The 13,795-nt window shown below is 45.3% G+C and overlaps 2 long non-coding RNA genes across 7 annotated transcripts in view; one reads left to right on the plus strand and one right to left on the minus strand.

Moving 5' to 3' along the window:
• The window catches only part of LOC146174941 (uncharacterized), a 190,558-nt gene extending 177,403 nt beyond the window's left edge, over positions 1-13,155 (minus strand). For 4 of the 5 annotated variants that reach the window (XR_014702036.1, XR_014702037.1, XR_014702040.1 and 1 more), the window contains exons 1-3: positions 12,716-12,917; positions 11,151-11,208; positions 10,658-10,754 (exon numbers count right to left, since the gene is read on the minus strand). This is a non-coding gene — a long non-coding RNA (uncharacterized LOC146174941). Of the gene's footprint in view, positions 1-10,657; positions 10,755-11,150; positions 11,209-12,715; positions 12,918-13,082 lie in introns of those variants that run through there. The other variant, XR_014702038.1, reaches the window with a different exon arrangement.
• Positions 1-13,795, plus strand: part of LOC146174944 (uncharacterized) — a 59,051-nt gene that overhangs the window by 35,574 nt on the left and 9,682 nt on the right. The window contains exon 3 of one of the 2 annotated variants that reach the window (XR_014702042.1): positions 4,779-4,868. The exons of the other annotated variant lie outside the window; for it this stretch is intronic. This is a non-coding gene — a long non-coding RNA (uncharacterized LOC146174944). The remainder of the gene's footprint in view (positions 1-4,778; positions 4,869-13,795) is intronic. 2 annotated transcript variants of the gene reach the window in all.

Genomic DNA, 13,795 nt, shown 5'->3' on the forward strand with positions numbered 1-13,795 from the left:
TTCTTTTACAGAGTAGTTCGCTTCGGCTTTGGAGAGAGTACGTCAGGCGTAACTGACTACGTACTAACCGAAGCCAGAGGGGCGCTGAACAAGCACAGCTCCGAGGCCGACACCACTCGCGTCTGCGTGCACTTCGATTGGCGCCTGGGGGTCAAAATGACGCAGGATAGGCGGGGCTGTGAGGAGGCGGCGCAAGTTGTTGTAGGTGCCGTCGCATGCTGATGACCACAGCGAATTGTCTGAGTTATTGCCGAGGAGCTCAGTCAGCGGGGCGACAGTGGAAGCAAAGTTCCGTATAAAACGCCTAAAGTATGAGCACAAACCCAAAAAGCTCCTCAGTTGCTTGATGATAGTAGGTTTCGGGAATGCAGTCACAGCTCGAAGTTTGGCGGGATGAGGATGGATACCATCTTTGGACACAACGTGGCCCAAAATGGTCAGCTCACGAGCAGCGAAACGACACATCTTCAAGTTGAGCTGCAGACCAGCGTTCGCAAGACATGTCAAGACCTGCTTCAGTCGAAAGAGATGGGTCGCAAAGTCCGGCGAGAACACCACGATGTCGTCAAGGTAACAGAGGCACGTCTTCCATTTTAGGCCACGCAGAATTGTATCCATCGTACGCTCGAATGTAGCAGGAGCATTGCAGAGACCGAACTGCATGACGGTAAATTCAAAGAGGCCATCGAAGTGACAAAAGCGGTTTTAGGGCGATCTTCCGCCGCCATGGGCAATTTCCAGTAACCGGATCGTAAATGACGGGAATAAAAAAGTTCAGCACCTTGTAAGCAGTCCAATGCATCATCTATACGCGGAAGAGGGTAGACGTCTTTCCTCGTGATTTTGTTTAGGCGACGGTAGTCAACGCAGAAGCGAATAGAACCGTCTTTCTTCCGCACTAGGACAACAGGGGAGGACCAGGGACTATTAGAAGGCTCAATCACTCCATTCTGTAACATTGTTTGAACTTGGCCTTCAATAACTCGGCGCTCAGTGGCCGACACTCGATAGGGGCGCTGACGCAGGAGAGCATGGGAACCGGTGTCAATGTGGTGGGCAACAGTTGATGTGCGGCTCAAAGCAGGCTGGTGAGAGTCGAATGAAGAACGGAACTGATGAAGCAGCGCTTGAAGTTCAGAGCGTTGAGGTTCAGGGGGACTGGCATCGGTGGAGCGGAGGAAAACGTCGGCAAAGACAGGTCTAGCGCAAGAGCAGGTGGTGTAAGTGCAGCCAAGTCAGCGGGCTGTAAAGCGGGTGTTGCGTCAGCAGGGAGAATAGAATCAATGAGCTGGATGGTGCCGAGGCATTCACCGCGACACAGGGATACGGGAAATGAGAACGGATTACAAATCCAGAGCGCGGTGAGGCCAGCTGACACAGAAAGTACGGCGTACGGCAGGAGAAGATTTTTGCGGCTTAGAAAGATAGGCGATGGGATGAAAAGTACGTCAGTACGGCGGGAAAAAGCACAAGCGGTTGGGACAAGAACGAAAGAGCACGCAGGTAGATCAGTATCTTCGGCAACGAGGACTTTGGGAAAATGAACGTCCGGCAACGGTTCGTCTAGCGCAAAAAACTCCAGTTCGGCACGTGCACAGTTGATCACCGCATTATGACGCGACAGAAAATCCCAACCCAAGATAAGATCATGAGAGCAGGAAGGCAAAACTACGAACTCTATAGCGTACAAAACGTCTTTAACTATGACTCGAGCGGTGCACACCGCTATAGGCTCTACAGGCTGGGCACTTGCCATGCATAGCGAGAATCCTGAAATAGGTGTCGTCACTTTGCGCAAGGAACGGCACAGACTTGCAGCCATGGCAGAAACAGCAGCACCGCTGTCGACCAGAGTCAGTACTACAACCCCCTCAACAGAAACATCAAGCATATTTGCAGGAGATACGTGAGGCCTTTTACAGTTCGCTCGTTGCGCAGTTCTCGAATCAGGAAATGCGACATTCAGTTTTCCTCTTGCGCAAGATTGGGACGCCAGCGCAGAGGAGATAGGGAGCGGCGACGCGGCGAGGTTGAGCGGCGAGTAGAAAAGGTAGTACGGTCATTCGCAACGGAACCTGCAGATGAATAGGCGGCTGCGTACTGATCCCGGGTTGGCTGCCAGGAAGGTGATGTTCGGCGCCATAGAATTCATCGGGAGTGCGATTTCGGCAGTACCGGGCAATATGGCCAGCAGATCCACAAGAATAACAAATGGGACGGTTATCACTTGTTCGCCATGGATTGCGGCGCTGAGGTCGAGGCGGGGCGAAAGGCTGTGGCGCCTGAAGATATTCCTGTACAGGCGCTGGAGGCGTAGCGTACACCACAGGGTAGCTAGGTGGCCGTGGTCGGGCAGCGACCGCAGCTTACGTCAGCGGTGCGACAGGTGGAGCGACGACAGCGTATGCGAGGGTGTCAACGGCTTGTGCGGGCTGAGGAATGGGCGCTGGCGGATAGACAGGGGGAAGGGCGTCCGCCACGCTGTCGGCGATGACCTGTCGAAGGGGCACCAAATTGCGGGAAAGCTCGCAGTTTGTTCGCAATAGTGATATTTGGCGAGCAACGTACTCTCGGATGAAATCTTTGAGCTGCTGCAGCAGCGACGAGGTCTCAGATGTAGCGGAGAGGCCAGAAAGTGATTCCACAGGCGTGGAAGATTGTCGAGGGAGGAGTCGCTGCTTGCGCAACTCATCGTAGCTTTGACAAAGGTTGACAACTTGTGAAACAGTTGTCAAATACCGGGATGCCAACATGAGGAAGGTGTCATATTCGATGCCCTTCAGGATGTGCTTGATCTTCTGTGCCTCGGGCATCTAGGCGTTTACGCGACTGCATAGGTGGAGCACATCGTCAATGTAGCTGGTAAACGTCTCGCCGAGCCGCTGTGTTCGATCGTGCAAGTGTTGCTCAGCGCGGAGATTGCGTACAGTAAGACGACCAAACGCGGCGGTAAGGTTCGCCTTAAATCAGTCCCAATTCGTTATTTCGGCTTCGTGGTCGCGATACCACAGGTTGGCGACTCCGGTCAAATAAAAGATAACGTTTGTTAACTTTGTTGCATCTTCCCATATATTGTACGAACTCACTCGCTTGTATGACGCAAGCCAGTCGTCACAGTCGGTGTCGTCGGTCCCACTGAAGAGCGCAGGGTCTCGCTGGCGCAAGGAGCCAGAGCAGACGACCGGCGGGGTCATCGAGGCAGTTGGTGGGTGTTCCTCTTCGGCCATGTGAATTACCGGTAGCGTACGGGTGCGAAGCTCCAGCGTGAGGCAAGAGTACTAGGCCGCACCTCCACCAAATGTAAGAGAAGGTTTATTCTATACGTCGAGGACGGCGTCGAGGTCGGCAAGGAAGCGCACGATGATCAAACCAGCACGATGATCTGCGCAATCACAATTCCACAGACTGTTTCCTCTTCATCAGCGTCCAGCCAAAAGGGCTCATCTTCTTCACAATAGATTAATGTATTAGAAATCGCCGGGAAGCTATGATGCTACGCTGGTAGCGGAGCACCAGAGCAAGATGACCAGCGTGGCAGGCTTCTCATTCTGAACAGCCCGTGCCGTGCTTGCGCTCCGAGCACGCGCTTTGCATCTTTATTTTCCTCTAACACGGGCTTGTAGCGCTGATCTCAGCTCCTCCGCTTTATAGCGTCTGCGAGCGCTATAACTTAAAGCGGTTTTGTGCGGGCAGCCCCAATTGGTCTCGGTGTCATTTTAGAACCTAGAGCCCAGTTGCATATTGCACGTGCGTTCAAATTCACCACAAGGGAGCAATTTTGATATCATGCCGGAACGTCCAGCTTCAAGCTCCGTCGCGGCCGATGTGGGACCTAAAGTTGTTTATCCAGCGCTGCGTCATTTGGGCTTCATGCGGGCTTTCCCAAATTGAGCTCTCATTCATATTCTATCTGCGCTCAAGTAACCTACAAGGGGCCGAGTGGGGCAACATGCGGGCTAGACCGTTTTCTTGCTTTACTACGGCCGATGTAGGTCGCACAGAGATTTAATTTGGGTGGCCTCATTTCGGTTCTATGAGGGCTTTCCCATAAAGAGTGCACATTTAGGTTGGATTGCCTTCAAATATCCTACAAGGGACCCTTGTGGTCTGGCTGCAGGAATGTGCTGTGCATTAGCCGGAGCAACGGCGCTATGGGACCCATGCAGGAGGAACAGGGGCAAGCCCAAATGGGGCTTGCCCACTTTTGCCTCATCGGGTACCGATGGAGGTTTTATGATGGTTTGCCCAGCCCCACTTGCTATAACAATGGCTTCTGACTATTTTTAATACAATGATATGAAGATCGTATTACATTTTCTTGAACAGACTCATGGTTTCTCATAAGGTCTTTAGAAAATGCTTTCATTGCACCCTTGTGACAGAGAAAATTTATGTTTATTTATTTATCGATCAGTCAGAAAATTGTTGGCAAGGACGTATTTAGCCTATTCCATTTTTCTGCTGCCTAAATATTGACATCTTTTTTTTAGAAATGATCTGCTCTTGTGTTTTGTTTACATCTATTTCGTGTCACACTCTCTTAATAGGCTGCATTTGTTCCTTTCCATCTTAGCGCAGCTTGTAGTTGCAGAATGGACTGACAGTGATGTGCGCTTGAACTTTACAATATGCAGAAGTGATTCTTGCAGAATATTTCTCACTGACAGCAACATTACGATTATACGTCATTGAGTGCATCTATCCCTAAATATTGTCCGGCACATCGTGAGTTATGGAATATTTGAGCTGTCGATTTTTTCTTCTCAATACATTTTAAGGAGGTCCAAGAACACACTACAAGGTCCTGTTCGTTGACAATAGTAGGCAGTGCTACGTCTTAATTGAAAACCGGCGCAAAGGATTTAGAGGTAAGTACCTTCTCTTTCTCGTCATACCGTTTAAGTATTAGAGCCACTCATGAACCAAAGAGGGGACTTTACTTGTAATGCCAGAAGCCCCAACAAAGCAAAAAAACTGCCGGCCATAAAAGACACGTTGCAAGGAACAAGAAGTTGTTGGGTGAGTTGCTGGAAATCGCCCATAGTTGCAGCGCGACAGACAAAGCTGTGTTACACTCTTCTGCTTTGGCCGTCTGTCCAGCTGCAACTATAAAAGGTGCAAAAGATTCACATTTTTGAACATGACATTTCTTTCAAAATTGCACTTAGCGTCTCACGAACAAATGCAAAAAGCAATGAGATTATATTCACTTGCTTCGATTACAATATTTGTTTTGGTTAAGTGTTATAACTTCCTCTAATATGGCCATGCCTCCTTTACAACGTTAGTGTAAAGCAGTGCATCTAAATGCCGTTGATAATTGCAATAAGTTGAATAGGAAATCAAGGCTATTCTCAGCTTGAACCAATCACCCCACCGCATCGCGCAATTTTCTTACTGACATTTCTACAGACTGACAACAATCGGTCACTAGTTTTTACTTTTCAGGTACTAGTTCACACTATGCATAGACGTGCAGTATATGCCTTCACAGAAGAGCCAATTATGCACGCAGTTTCAGTAAAATTGCATTTCTTGCTGTCCGTGCATGCGTAGGGTAATAAACTCGCGTGCATAAGAAACCGCCTTGAACTTTGCATGTATGAAAATGCACGTTATTTTATTTCGATAGCAATACTGCACTAGGATTCGGCCCGTCGCGCCGTCCCGGGAAGGGTCACATTTGACCCGGAACAACTGCGAAGAAAGAAGAACGCTCGGTCATCGACAGCTAATGCGTTCATTCCATATTAGGTTCAGCAGCATTGAATCCTTCACATTTATATGTGGGCTGATAGCTTATGCTCTTGCATCCTACTCTTAAAGGATGAGCTTAAGTGTCCCCAATAATGTAGCACCTTACACTGATAGGGCGTGATATGGGAATAATGTAGCAGTCGAAGGAAGCATCCGCCGCTACTATCGAAATTTATTCAAAGTTAAAACACAACTAATTTTTTTATGCAAAATCGCCAAGTCTAATCTTGCTGCAAGCTGTTGTCTGTGTGCATATAGATGGCTTCGATGAAATTCATGCAACAAGATATTCAACAGAGCCTACTTATTATGTAATAGAAAAGTGAAGTACCGTGACGCTTTTCGATTTTATACGTGGGAATGGATATATTAGTTGTTTTTTGAAGAGAATTGATTATTTTCACATGCTCTACATTAAACGTGTATGCTATTTAGGATTTTAAGTAATGCGAGATTAGAGTGCAGATTTTTCACAATAATTACTTTGCATTATGTTATGGTTAACAATTTAATAAACATGCACAGACTCATGAAACACTGTTTAGCCTCCCTCAAGATCAAACTTCAGCTGACATTCCTTCCTATTATAATGGTTGCTACAAAGAATGTCTATGTTCTGAGAAGCTGGAGATGTTCTTCGCGTGTCTGCCTAATGCCGTTCTTTAAAGAAAGGTCAACGCAAGAGTTAGGTGAGGTCGCTACGGCGGTGGCAGGACTCAGCCCATTTCGCTTATCGCTTCTTAGAAGATGCTTGTTAGATATTGGCGTCTTTGCTTGCGATGCGCTACTATTTTGTCACAGCACTTGAAACACCTGACAGAGCAATTGAGCGTGATCCCACTTCCCTGTCCCTACCCTTTACACCATTTACTTTACACCATTGCACTTAATGCTTCCACAACTCCCTCTTCCGCCACTGCTTTCTCCGCTTTCTCTAACCGCATCAGTTTCTCTCAAGCCTCATTTCTTTCACCTATAGTAATGTTGCATTTTTTTTTTGTTGTAATAATAGATGTGTGCATTTACGGTAACCACCCATCTGCTTTGAATTGAAGCAGTGATATAGGTTGCGCACGGTTTGGGGGATACTAGTGCTATTATCTGTTTCCATGGTAGCTATAGGCAGGGTCCTTTCCTCGTGGAAACCAGCTTCTGGTAGTGAATACCTGCGCTGTCGGCTTACTCCCAATCTTCTTCCTAACAGCACTCTCTGTAGAACCTCCATTTTTTTCATCTTCTATCCGATTTGTCACTTTTCACCTGTTAGCCGTGGTTGGTCCAAGACGGCTGATGGTGCTTCGCTCTTCTGCCTTTGCATACTAAGAATCCCATTCAAGTGTAAGAAATAATAGCCTCACTGGTTGCTCGAAAGCCAAACGCTGCCATTCCAAATATCACAGACGTTTGTGTGCTGTGTGACCATGCTATGCTGTGGGGGCGAAGCAGAATCTTGCGCTCCATGTTGGCCAATGCCAGTTCTAATTTGGGGTCCCCTGGACACATTTTCACATTTGTAGAGTAAACCATCGACTTCTTCATAGCTATCCAGGGGTTACCCTGATGCCGATGGCGACGTCTCTGGTGTCAGGCCACGTATGAAGTTCTGCTATATGCTTTAGCTTTCACATTGCTTCCGTTCTTAGAAAACTCCCTATTGCAAAAACCAGCGTCTCCAGTGCTAAACCCGTAAGATTTTTGCGCTGGTTTTGCACTGGATCTGCTGGGCACGCTGGAGGTCTGCGATATTCACTTGAGCAGTAACGGGAAGACACTGGCTGCACTAGTGCGATTGAAAAAAAACGCTGGGATTAGCCTTTTGACGCTGGGTTTGTCGCTTGCATCCGCGATGCACAGGGAGAAGCGCTGTATGTGCGCTGGGGCCGCACTGGTCCCAGTGCTCCAGTATAGCCGGTGCGCCCTGCGGCGTCAGCCGGAGTAGCATCCCTCAGGGGCCAACAGGGAAACAGCGTACTCACAATCGACCATCGGGGCGCATGTGAAAAATATGGTTCAAGCAAGCGCCTTTTGCTGCGAAGTCGTTGCGCATTTGTAAGAAAACAAAGGTGGTATCTTTTTTCTAGAGTTTCCATGTTTCCATAGGTCGTTTCGAGCGTTTAGAGAGAGACAACGACCGCCGCGCCTCGATCTCATGACACACTGGCGATTAACGCACAACTAAAGCTGGAATTGAATAATGTGGGCTACCATGCTTAACCAACTTCACAGCTGATCTTAAAGGCACTCTAACGCAATGATTACTGCCAAAATGTTCAATGCGGGCTCAATCGCAGGCGAGCGTAGCCTGCACCACGGCCCAGTATAAACAGCAGAAAGAAAAACTAAAACAAGGAAGAGAGTAGTTTACTGAGCGATGGGCCCATGAGAGAAAAAGCAACAACATACAGCGCTTGTAATACATAATATTTGGAGTGTTTCTCAAGCTTTTGCGCTCGTTCTTACTCTGCGTATCAAGCAGCCGAGCCCTCGGTCATCGCAACGCTTCCCGCAATGTTTACATACAAATCAGGTTTAGTTACACGCAATTAGGGTCATCGCTGCGGCGCTTGCCGTTATTGAAGCTCGGTCGCACTTTTTTCCTTGAAGGCTTGTACTAATGCTCCATGTTCAGCGAAAATTGCGCCCACGGTAGCAGAGCACCACCCAAGAGCCAGCGCTGGTAAATTTGCCAGCGATGTCAAACTCCACATGTTAAACAGATTCCAGTGCACAAAATAGCGCACATAGGCACTAAGAACATTAGTTGCAAGTCGTGAGAGCAGACAGCAAGCTAAAATGATCAAGAAGTTGCAATTGTTAGACCAGTAGCAATGGGGGTCTGTAGACTGCGAAACATGAAGTCCCAACCTTAAAAATGCCAGACATGACATAAAATGCAGAAATGTTTCAAGAAAATAAAGTTCTCTTGTTTTGAATGTCCAAGTATGGCAATAAAGAAAAATAAAAACAAAAACTCTGCGTGCCGAGTGGTTAGCGTGTTTAGCTAGTGAATGATATGTACCTAGGGATGCAGTTCGAGGCGCGCTTGGTACACTAATTTTTTTCTTTGTATTTTTACTTTTTTTAGGTTTTTTTATGTACCTAACTTGTTTCGTTACTTTTTACTTTTTAATTTTTATCCCACGCCTTTTTTTCTCCGGGCGAACAGTGCCGCCAGTGCGGAGTGTCCCAGTATGCCGCGTCCCAGTGCACCCAGTTTCCAGCGTCATACTGGGACCATAATCAGGTATGGCGCTGGAGCGCTGGCACCCAGTGGCACTGGTTTTTGCAATAGGGCTGTGTGCTGAAAATTCACAGTACTTGATGGCTGAAGTTCTAAAATTTTTCGTTCTATGCAATTTCTGGCACTGCATTGCCAGCTGAACAACTACTACAGGTTATAAAGGTTACTAAAAGTGTTAGTAGTTTTGGAAGGGTGAAGACTGCTACGGCGGAGATATTTTTTCTACTATCGCTTTGTGTTTTTGTTGCAATGTTTATGAAACCTCGGGTCACAAGAATGACTCATGCATGCGGCAACATGCAGATGGCATGAACAGACACTGCGAGGTAGGTTGGTTGTCTGGCGTAATTAGAGCGTATTACATTTCCGAGTTGGTAAGAAACGCAAGCTCTATTAGCCGCAATGAAATGTGTTGGTAAAATTATAATCCCCCTCGTGGCTTAGGTACCTGGGCAATGCCCGGTGCCAACGTTGATGCTGCGAATGCTAGCGTCCCATTTTTTATGGCGATCAGGAAGGATTGCATTAAAAAGAAAAACTTGAGCAGACGATGGAAGCATCACAACCTTCACACTAATACAGAGTATCAAGCACATGTAAAACAAATCAGTAACGGCTTTTATGTTACCAAACAACTCACGGTAAAGCTGACGAGTTAATGGAGGGCTCCGAATAATTTAGGCATGATGTTCTTTGATACTGTGCGAGATTGCTCACTATAATTGTGCTTCGAGTTTTGCCTCAGCTGGAACGCCGCCTCGGCTCGGGCACAACTAGCGGTACAGATGGATAGCGCGAGCTTCATTAATATGACAAACACTTAGAGCACATCGGCAAACATAGAATTGCCTATATTTTCATTCTCGGAAGCGTTTTGATGTCATGCGCCACCACCTCTGGCTTCTCTTCAGGCAGATTTTCCACGTACATTATTATTTCTTACATTATAGACGATTTTGCGAAAGCGTTAAGGGTGCTGCCATATCGGGGCACAGGGCTGCTTCCGCAGCAAAGGAAAGAGTTGAAGACACCCCCCTTAACAGACCAGTCAAACCGGTCTCTCCGAGCGTTGTAAAATGGTGTATACAATAACCACCTAAATTGCCACTATTGAATAACAAACGCTCATTAGCACGCAGCTAGCTGTTATCGCAGATAGTGTGCAAAATACCAATAGACATAAATATGATGTCCGGCTGTAAGTAGGTCGAACGAACCTGCCTGCGTGGAATAACAGCAGCATGGGCGTCCGACGGAGTGCTAGCTCACGCGCTTACATGCTACGTCCTCTTTATGAAAAGGACATCGCTGGTCGCTCTGAGACTAAAACGGCACTCGGGACTTCTTGCTGTGCTGTACTGGGAAGAATAGGAACAGACAGCTAGGACACTGTCTTAAATTTATTTGGGTTAAAAACGGCAAGGATTATGTGGTGAAGGTGGAAGGTCAGAGAGCAGTTAAGGTCTCAAACGAAGGCGACTTTCTGAAACTACACTAAATATGTTCAAGAGATTTGATTCATTTGCCGATTGAACTAAATTGAGAGTTGAATCTAGTGTACAGAGCAAATTGATATTCGGCCTAATTCACGTGAATGTTGGAAGTAATAAACGCTACAGGAACTTACTGAACATTTTCTCGACTCAGCCACTTACATACCTTGATATTGCGCTGTTAACCAAGGTCGATGTAAATCAGGCTGAATCAGATATGTTTGAAATTCATGTCATTAACTTCTTTTCGCGTTATCGGCAATCTGGAAAAGGTGAAGGTATCATGGCGTAGGTAAGAAAGACGTGGTTACCGAACTTGTTCTGTGTTATTTTCCTCAGCTGAACCTCACGGGTTCTCTGTTAGGAATTCCGAACTGAATGTTTGTCACCGCGCTATAAAGGCCTTCAAGCTCCGATCATCATACATTTTTCACTGAACTGTCATCATTGATTGCTTCTTGCGAAAACGACAACTTGGTTACAACTGGAAATTCAAATATAGATATCAGCCAAACCGGAAAACGGGAAGCTGCTGTTTATTTGTATTTAATTGCCAGCTATGCAATTGTAAGCGACATGAACCCCCATCCGTAGTATATTTGCTTGTCATTGTCCAACTACGCTTTCCTTCCTCCAACTGATTGAGATGAGCTACGTACAGTGCTGGCTTTCATTTCCGTCCACAGACCTCCGGGATATAAAATTACAGTACGAGATCTGCAAAAAACGTTAACAAATTAAAAAAAAGCTACTGCTCTTCATTTTGAGTCGCTGCATTGGAACTGGGGAAGTACCTGCAGCGCTCAAGAACGCAGTGGTCACACCAGTCCCGAAGAAGGGCGCCAGGATATATAAAATTACCGACCTATAGCTTTCTTGCCTGCATTCAGCATTTTATTGGACAATAGGTTTTGTAAACAATGGAGACATTTTGGATAAGGTATGCAGTAATTCACCCTACTCAGTATGGCTCTCAGTACGGGCTGAGTGGAATAGACCTCCTTGAAGATTGCTCGGACCATATAAATGAAACTATCGATCAGAATGTAATCTCTCTTGGGATTTTTTTTAAACCTGTGTAAAGATTTTATACAGTTTCCTTTCATTTCAATTCATTTAGTCATTTTACCCTCATGGCCCGAGGGCATTGAAGAATGGAGTGGTAGTATAGAGTGGTTATGTACAGAGTGTTTCAATTCTAATCATACAATTTAGCTTATGCGGAACAAAAACGCTGATGATTGATGATGGAGGCAGTAGTTTCGGAAAGGTGGTTCAAGTCATTTGCTGGTTTTGGAAGCAGCGACTCTGCTGCAAGTTTAGTTTTAAAGAAGGAATAACAATTTTGTGCGAATGATCAACTCGTGACGAAATATAAAATGAAAAAGGTATAGGAGCGCTGCACAGACTGGGGTTATGGTGCATTATTTTATGAAGTAAACAAAGGCGATCATACTTTCGACGGCTTGCAAGAGATGTTAACTGTAATGTATTCTTCATAGATGTTGCACTGGTGGTGCGATTATAGCTCCGAAGGGTGAAACGTGCCGAGTTGTGCTGAATTAGTTCGAGGCCGCTGATTAGGTTTTCAGTGAAGGGATCCCAAAAGGACGCAGCATATTGCACCCTACTGCAAACTAGAAATTTGTAGAGAAGTTTCAATGAGGTGGGAACAGAAAATACAACGGAGGTAGACGAGACCATGGTTGGTGTTGGTATATATGGAAGTAATGTGAAAGGACCAAGTTAGATCATTGGTTATGTGAACGCCTAAATAGCGGTAAGAAGACACTCGTTCTAGTTTATTGTTACGGAGATGATAAGGGGTGGGCTGGGTCGATATGCGCGACACATGTAGCAGTTTACATTTGGTTATACTTAGTTGCACTGATTATGTGGTACACCATTCACGAATTTCATCAAGGTCTTTTTACAAAAGAAAAGCGTCATTAGAGTAATTATTTTAATGAAATATTACGCCGTCAGCTGCAAATAAATAATTGTTAGAAAAATGAGAAAGGCATTCATTAAGATGAAATAGACACAAAAGCGGCCCTACGAAGGAGCCATGGGCAAACCCACAATGCACGGAAGTGAATGAAGAATAAATGTTTTTAGCTATTACAAACTTTTTTCGATTAAAAAGAAAATATTCTAAACGTGTTAAAACTTTGGTGTGAAGAATTAGCTTGCTAAGTTTGAAAAGAAGCATTTTGTGACTAACCTTGTTGGACAGATGTAAAAAATATATAGTCCACACATGAACGACGATCAAAAATAGCATGCAGTTTTTGCGTGGAAGTAATTGTGTTCCGCACGAAAATAACTTACGATAGCCGTGTTCAGCTTTAGTGAATAAGAAGGTAGATTCAAGAAATGTATGTTAATGCATAAGATGTGCTCAAAACGTTTACACGTGATACTTGTTAGCGATATTGGGCGGTAATTAAGAGGGGAATTCGTGTTCAGCTTTAGTGAACAAGAAGGTAGATTCAAGAAATGTATGTTAATGCATAAGATGTGCTCAAAACGTTTACACGTGATACTTGTTAGCGATATTGGGCGGTAATTAAGAGGGGAATTCGTACTACCTGACTTGTGCAACGGAACCACTTTCCTGATCCTCCAGTCCGCTGGAAACACAGATGTATCGAGTGACTGCTGAAATAATTTGAAGAGGATGATTGAAGAATAAATTTTTGTACATTTAAAGAACGTAGCGTTAATTAAATCTGCTCCAGGGCTTATAGAAGGTTTCAGAATTTCTAACATAATTTTTTATTCCTTGGGCCTCGACGAACATTTCATCAAACATTAATAATTGACAATCTTCTACGTATTATACATGACGTTTAAAGAGAATAAAAGTACGACAAAATGTTTTATTTAGAATTTGAGGACAGTATCAGCGATAGTTGAACCTTTTCATTTAACAGTTTAATTGACTGATTTCTGTTGGAATAATGGTACGCCAAAATTTTTCCCGATCATCTGAAATCATGTTCGGCAAATTGTGCTGAAGGAAGTGAGCCTTTGATTTTTTCATTGGTGATATATGCGCTTTTTGAAGCTTGGTAAGTTTACCATTTAGAAACAGAGTTCGATTGTTTGGGAATGCGGCAAAAGCGCATTTTTTGTGTTACGATTCCTTCTTATGGGAGCGTCGTACCACATATGTATTTTTATTAGTTGTAATGGTGCATAGAGGAATATACCTTTCTGTCAGTTCAATAATTTTGGCAATTAAAGTGCTCCAGCTCTCTTCCGTCTGCCGGTTATCGAGATCTGTTAAATATACACGACC

This window comes from Amblyomma maculatum, chromosome 11 (genome assembly GCF_055883805.1).
Source record: "Amblyomma maculatum isolate TAMU_Amacu chromosome 11, ASM5588380v1, whole genome shotgun sequence".
In the NCBI taxonomy this organism is placed as follows: domain Eukaryota; kingdom Metazoa; phylum Arthropoda; class Arachnida; order Ixodida; family Ixodidae; genus Amblyomma; species Amblyomma maculatum.